At 34.7% G+C, this 6758-nt stretch overlaps 1 pseudogene; it reads right to left on the reverse strand.

The window, feature by feature from the left end:
• Nucleotides 1-3523: 3523 nt before the first annotated feature.
• Nucleotides 3524-5907, reverse strand: LOC111316154 (L-type lectin-domain containing receptor kinase IX.1 pseudogene; annotated as a pseudogene).
• Nucleotides 5908-6758: the final 851 nt, after the last annotated feature.

A 6758-nucleotide genomic window follows, 5' to 3' on the forward strand; every position in this document is an offset into this window, starting at 1 on the left:
TTCACAATAAAAAATTCCCTAAACAAAGGAATAGAAAAAAAAAGACTTAATTCTATATAAAGAATAATAAATCTTACTATGTATCTAAAATAATTTGGGACAAGTTGAGTGGTAGTTAAATTATAAGATAAAGAAGCACAACAATAAAAAAATGTAAAAAAATTGAGGCCAACCACTATAGGTCTCAATACACCCAAATCCTCTCAAACTTTAAAAGAATAATAACCCTATCATCTAAGGTCAACAATATTATACTATTCCTCTCATTGAAAAAATCAAATTTGACTTTCACCGTAAAGACTTGATGAACAAAGCATAAATTAAAACAGTTTTTGAGATAAGCTCAACCCTTTAAACTGCTCATCACCTCTTTATAGGTTATATCTATAAGGTAAAGGGTATAGAAAGAGGTGAGTTCTTCATCATTGTCGTCGGCAATGTCTACCTCTTCTTTACCTTTCTCATTAGCTTGGCCAAACCCCTCGACATGATTAGAACTATAACTTTACTTAGCCTTAGAAACCTTATTACTAGACTACTTGACTTTTGAAGATTGAACAGGTTTTTGAACCTGAGCAAGAATTGGGATCTTTATTATGTGAGAGGAAAAAAAGATGAAGAGAAATTAGAAGACTCATCGGACTCAAAGGTCGAGCTAGAGCTAGACTTTAAACTTAGACTATTGGCAGGTTAAAAAAAAGAAAAAAGGTAAAAAAAGTTTGGATTATTTACAGAAGGAGCAGAAGAAGCAGAAAAAAAGTCGAATGAAGTAGCTATATTGACTAAGACTATAGGAACTAAAAAGTTTTAGAGCTAGGAATCAATTACGATTGAAGCTCGTCAATCTTATGATATTACTTTTTTCTTTTGCTCAAACGTTATCTTCAATTTATTTTTATCATTTGACAAACATTGGGTTTAACTAGTAGACATCTCGACGATAGTTTTTTCCTACAATAATAGAGGAGACTTCATTATCTAAAAGAAAAACCTCTTGGCTGAGCTAATTGCCCTTATATTTACCTTAAAATTGTTAGAAATGCTAGACTCAAAAGACATAATAAAAGAAAAAGAAATGTATTAAAGAGTTTTTGAGAAGAAGGTTAGATGAAATAAGGCCAAAAAATTTTAAGGTCTATAGAAATTGGTCAACTAGAAAGCTTATAAGTATAGGTAATGAGAAATTTGGACCCCAAAGAGCCTTTTGTATAACTAAAGTCCCTTATTAGATAAACACCCAAAATCAAGCCATGTCATTGTAACAATCACCAAAGAAGACTCTTCACATTCTCAGTCTTAATTCAAAATATTGCCAAAATTTCTTTCCTTAATAAATGCGAATTCAAATTCAAATGAATTTGTATAAGTAGCATGTCAGTTTTTTCGCTATGTAAAACTCACCATGCAAAATCTACCAATATCACATCGGCCATACATGTAATCTTACATTGGACTTGATATGACCCATTGTATAAAGTTCATAAGTATCATGTTGGCTATACATATAAGAAAACATCATGTATGTATACGCATTGTAAATGTGATGTCGACCATCTCACAAAAGCACATGTCAACTAGACTCAAACTCAAATCATGATATGACCTCATCCACATCGACATCACCTTATGATGAACTCAGAGAATTGAGGTTGAAATAGTTGTCAAAACACATCGTCTAAATAACCTCATGAAAGCTTGAAACCTACACTTAACTCACAACTTGATCTAAACAATAACAGATCAACCAATCTTATCCTCACTAGTTTGATACCTTAGACAACTTGATAGGCGGGCAAAATGTTAGGGGCATTTTTATGTCTAAAGAGTAAAGTAGACATTTCCTTCCATAGTACAAGTCAATTGGCAAGTAGAGACATTTTTGTCATTTTAGTCGAATTGAAAGGAGGTTCACGTAAGCTTGGCCACCTTAACAGCCTCCTAGCTAGTACCTTAAGGTGCTAACTTGCCATGCCTTAAGTAGACAATCAACTACTAACTCAACTTGGGCCTATAAGATCAGCCTTAATCTCCTATGCTAACCTTAGGTTGTCTAGGCCCATAATTCCCAATCACATAGGTATAAATAGTCACATCTAGGTATTTCTAATCCATCTAGCACTGTTAGCTTTTAAACTTTTATTTTCCTTCATTTTCCTAAATCAAACTCTAACTTGAACACCAAACACAAATGTAAAGACAATTTTTAACCTTTATCATTGATTGATCTCTCTTTTTTGTATTTTTAAGGTTTTACCTCCCACAAACAGCTTGGCACAAATAGAAATATACGATCTAAGTCCCAAAAACTGCTGCCAATGGTTTCTACTTTGGCATTTCCTTGCAAAAATTTGGTTAAGATCCAATTAAAATAGCCACCTTGATTTTGTATATATAAACCTAAATCATATTTGGACCCAGCCCGACTGGACATTAATTTTGATTGAAATTGTATTTTCCTAATACAGGTATACAATGAACTTTCATACCCTTTTAATTTATTCAATCTAGAAGACAAGTCATTATAACTTGTTCCATGTTTAGGCACAAAAGTGATGAACATGGTTTTACACGTGAAAAATTTTTGTTTTGTATGGTGGTGAATTTAAACTTTGTCAAGGATATCATAGCTTAGAAAGATATGTAATTAAATTCCATATCCTAAAGAATTAAACTCTAGCTTCTAAGTATATATATAAATATATATAAAAATTCTAGCCTTTGAATTTGATGTTTAACTTAAGTATTTAGGATTCAAATTTTGGTACTTTTAATTCATTCATTTATTTTCAGGCTACAATCTATTACGTATAAAAAAATTTTAATTTTTTTCACTTTCATTTGTTTTGTTCATAAACTTTTTAAATATTTTTGCAATTCATAATCGCTACATGTCAAGACTTTATAATTAGTACAATGGAATTTTTTTAAAAAAAATTCAAATTAAAAAAAAAGAATTAAAGTACCATCGAATTTTATATTTACGAAAATTTATTTTTTAAAAAATCATAAATTAATTAATTTTAAATTAATATAATTATTTATTTGGTTTACATTAATTAAATGTCTAATCAACAAAACTTTATTTTCATTTTATCTATTTAGTTATGTAAGCTTTTTCTCGTGTCCAAAGCAATGTTGGATTTAAAATCTCACGTCTTGTTTGAAAGAAGAAAAGGAAAAATCTTTTTATTTTTTTTTTAAATACTCCCTCATCTCATAAATATTCCCTTAATTTACCTTTCTTTGAACTTTTGCACATATTAATCATTTAATTGAGCCAGTTAAAAGCATATAGATTTGAAATGTTTTAGATTAAAGTTATAAGGTGGAACAAACAAGAACAACTAAATCCCGTGACATCAACTTCTTTGCAATGGACAATACCACGTGTTGCGCTGCATAAATCTACTTCCCTTATCTTGTCTGTGTCTGTCTGTAATGGAAACAGACCACCAACGCTAAGTTGTCGCTTTTCACGACTTTTTGACGTAAATCTTCGGGTGATAGTTACTTTATAATTTGGGGGAACGTTGGCCAAACAGCCCAGCCTAGGCCCTGCTAACATCCCAAGGTCATTATTAATCGAATCATTCACAAGCAAAGGCCAAAATTGGCCAAATTTCATCAAAAAAGATAATGGGTCTATTTGATGAAAGAACAGCCCATACTGAAGTTTACCATTTTTGTTTATAATCAAAACTAACAAATACTTGTATCAAAATCAAGTGTGATGAAATGGCTTAAGGATCCACTCCTAGGTTTGAATCAGTCATTAAAGGTTCATCAGGGTTGCTTGATGCTACAGGTTGGTGATAGGCAGGAACAGGCATTTTCAACGGGAGATTTGGCAGTGCCACGTCAAAATCAAGAACCTGAATTGCTTGCCTGATTGAGGGTCTGAGACTGCTATCAGGGTGAGCACACCACAGTCCAACAATCATTAGACACTCCATTTGTTTTTCATCAAACTCTGCATTCAGCCTCTTATCAACAGCTGAAATTAGGTTTCCACTTCCGTAAAGATGCCAAATCCACTCTACCAGACCCATTTGGGAATTTTCTTCTATAGGATCAACTGACTTTCTCCCTGCAGCAATTTCTAAGGCAACTATCCCGAAGCTGTACACATCCGATGCCTTACTTGCCCTGCCAGTTCTTATATATTCTGGGGCCATGTACCCAAATGTTCCTGCCAATTCTGTTGTCAAAGGACCTAGCTCATGGTCCATCAGCCGAGCTAATCCAAAGTCACCCAGCTTAACATTAAAACTAGAATCTAGCATTACATTGCTCGATTTGATATCACGGTGAACCACACATTGCTCCCACTCTTCATGAAGATATAGCAATGCAGAGGCCAAGCCCCGAGCTACTTTGTACCTACAGGGCCAATTGATAGAAGCCTTCTTGCCAAAGAGGTGGTAATCAAGGCTACCATTTGACATGAACTCATAGACAAGTAGAAACTCACCTCCATCATGGCACCAACCTATGAGTTGCACCAGATTCCGGTGTCTCAACCGACTGATGATCTTAATTTCAGTAATGTATTCCTTTTTCCCTTGTCTTGAGCCCTTTGAAATTTTCTTCACTGCAACTGCTGTATCTATATCATTGAAATAACCCTTGTAAACAGCACCAAATCCTCCTTTACCCAACTTTCTCTGGTTTGAGAAGTTGTTGGTAGCTACAACAAGATCTGCATAAGAAAACCTTCTTGGTCCTGCCCCCCTTTCAAGGTCGTCATTGATGGAAGTTAAGTTTGTTCTCTCCTCTCTTCCTTCTTTCATCTTCTTCCACCGCCAGAAAAGCCCAAATGATATGCTGACAACAGTCATTAAAATGCTCAGCAGAACTACTAGAACTACTATTAACTTGGTCCTTTTTGTATTCTTTCCCTTTGTTCTGTTTATTTCTAAACTTGAGCTGAATTCCCAAGATAGAAGTCGATGTCGCTCTGAAAGATGACTTGTAGCAGCTGAAATTCCAACATTTACCCACTCAGGTAAGATTTCCTTAAGATCAATATGATGGTAAAGACTGAAATTCCCTTGAGAAACACCAGTGTTTTTGTAATTCCATGTAACACTCAAATTCGTAGTAGTAGCATTGTAAGAAATCCATGCATCAGCAGTTTCTCCATCGTACAAACTAAAATTCCAAGGGGTGTACTTAGCTGAAGAAATTGAATTAGTGTTGATCCCAACATGCTGAACTGGAGGATCCCATTGAGGGTTGGGAAAGGTGTCAAACTCAACTAGAACAATCTGGTTCCGAGCTGAATCACTTGTTGTGGTGTTGAATAAGCCAAGAAATCCACCCGCAGAATTGGGTGGTATTCTAAATCCAACAGGAGCAAGAAAGAAAGCAAGCCCGGCTGCATACTTTAAACTAGGTTTCCCTAGGGTATCTATGATGAATGAGAAATGAGTGGTAAAATCGGTAACTCTGTTAGAACTGGAGTCCCAGATTGGCACATTCTCAGCGTAGGAAACTCGACCAACCCGACAAAGATAAGATACGCTGTTAAATTCAACAGCACCAACAGAAGGTCCCGCATCCCCTTCGTAGAGAATGTTGGTTGCTTCAGGGTCAAAACGGGGTATCTCAAAGTGAATTGAATTAACAAAAGGAAGAAGGAACAGGACGGCGAGGAACCAAGGTAAACTCCATAAACAGTAGAAATGGTTGGCCATGGCTAAAAGAGATACTCATTGATGGATATCTTGAACTTGATGAAACTTATATATATCAAGGCCAGTATTCGGTTTTTCCCTCTTTAACTATAAGCTTCAATTTCTGACTTTGCTTTGCTTGGAAAAAAAAATTCATTCCATTGAAATAAATGGCATGACCTTAAAAAATTGAAAATGCATACATGCAAACACTTAATTAAGTCAAGGTCGTCGTCTGGAGTGCAATGTGGAGTCAATGATGAAGAGCTAAGCAACCTAATTAGCAAAGTCATGGTCTTTGACCCATAAATCATGCAGAGAAATATTGTACGTCGCCGAATTGAGTAATCCTAGGCAACACATGCTTTGAAATCATGTTCATGTTTTTTTGTCCTTTACCTTTTTTAAATATATTTTATTTTTAAAAAATTAGAAAAATCTCTTTTTTTGTCCTCTTTTTTCTTTCCTTTCTCTCTCCTTCCTAATTCTCTGCCTCTCATCCCTCTTGCTTGGGTTGAATCGGGCTAAGTCCAGAACTAAAACAGCCTAGAAAGATCTGATCCAATCACAGCCACGTGTTGTAAGATTTGGCCAAGGCAGGGGATTAGAGGGGGAGAATCAGGAAGAAGAGAGAAAGGATAAAACGGAGGGGTAAAAGGAAAAAAAAAAGAGAAGGGAAAGAGGTTTTTTTTTTTAAATTAGTTTTAATTTTTTTAAAAATGTATTGTCAAATAAAAGGAAAAAAAGAAATTTTTAAAATTATTGTTATTTAAAAAAAATGTATTTTTATTACAAATGACATGTATTAATCACTTGTGTTTCACGTGGATTTTTTTTTTTTTTTTTGGAAATAAAGGAGTTATGTTACTAATGAAGTTGGTAATCAGAGCTAACAAGGCTTTGGATGTTTGAGGGGCATTCCCCTAACCACATCTCATCTGAAAAAAGAGCAAAAGGACTTCCCTCTGTTCCTGATGTATGCTAGAATATTTCTCACATCTGAAAGGTCTTCAGTTTCTAATCTGATCCCATTTATTACCTGCAATGCATCACCTTTAAGGAGGACGTTTTCTAGCCTCACAT

The sequence above is a fragment of the Durio zibethinus genome, chromosome 24 (assembly GCF_047325235.1).
Source record: "Durio zibethinus cultivar Kanyao isolate XHJ-2024 chromosome 24, ASM4732523v1, whole genome shotgun sequence".
NCBI lineage: Eukaryota > Viridiplantae > Streptophyta > Magnoliopsida > Malvales > Malvaceae > Durio > Durio zibethinus.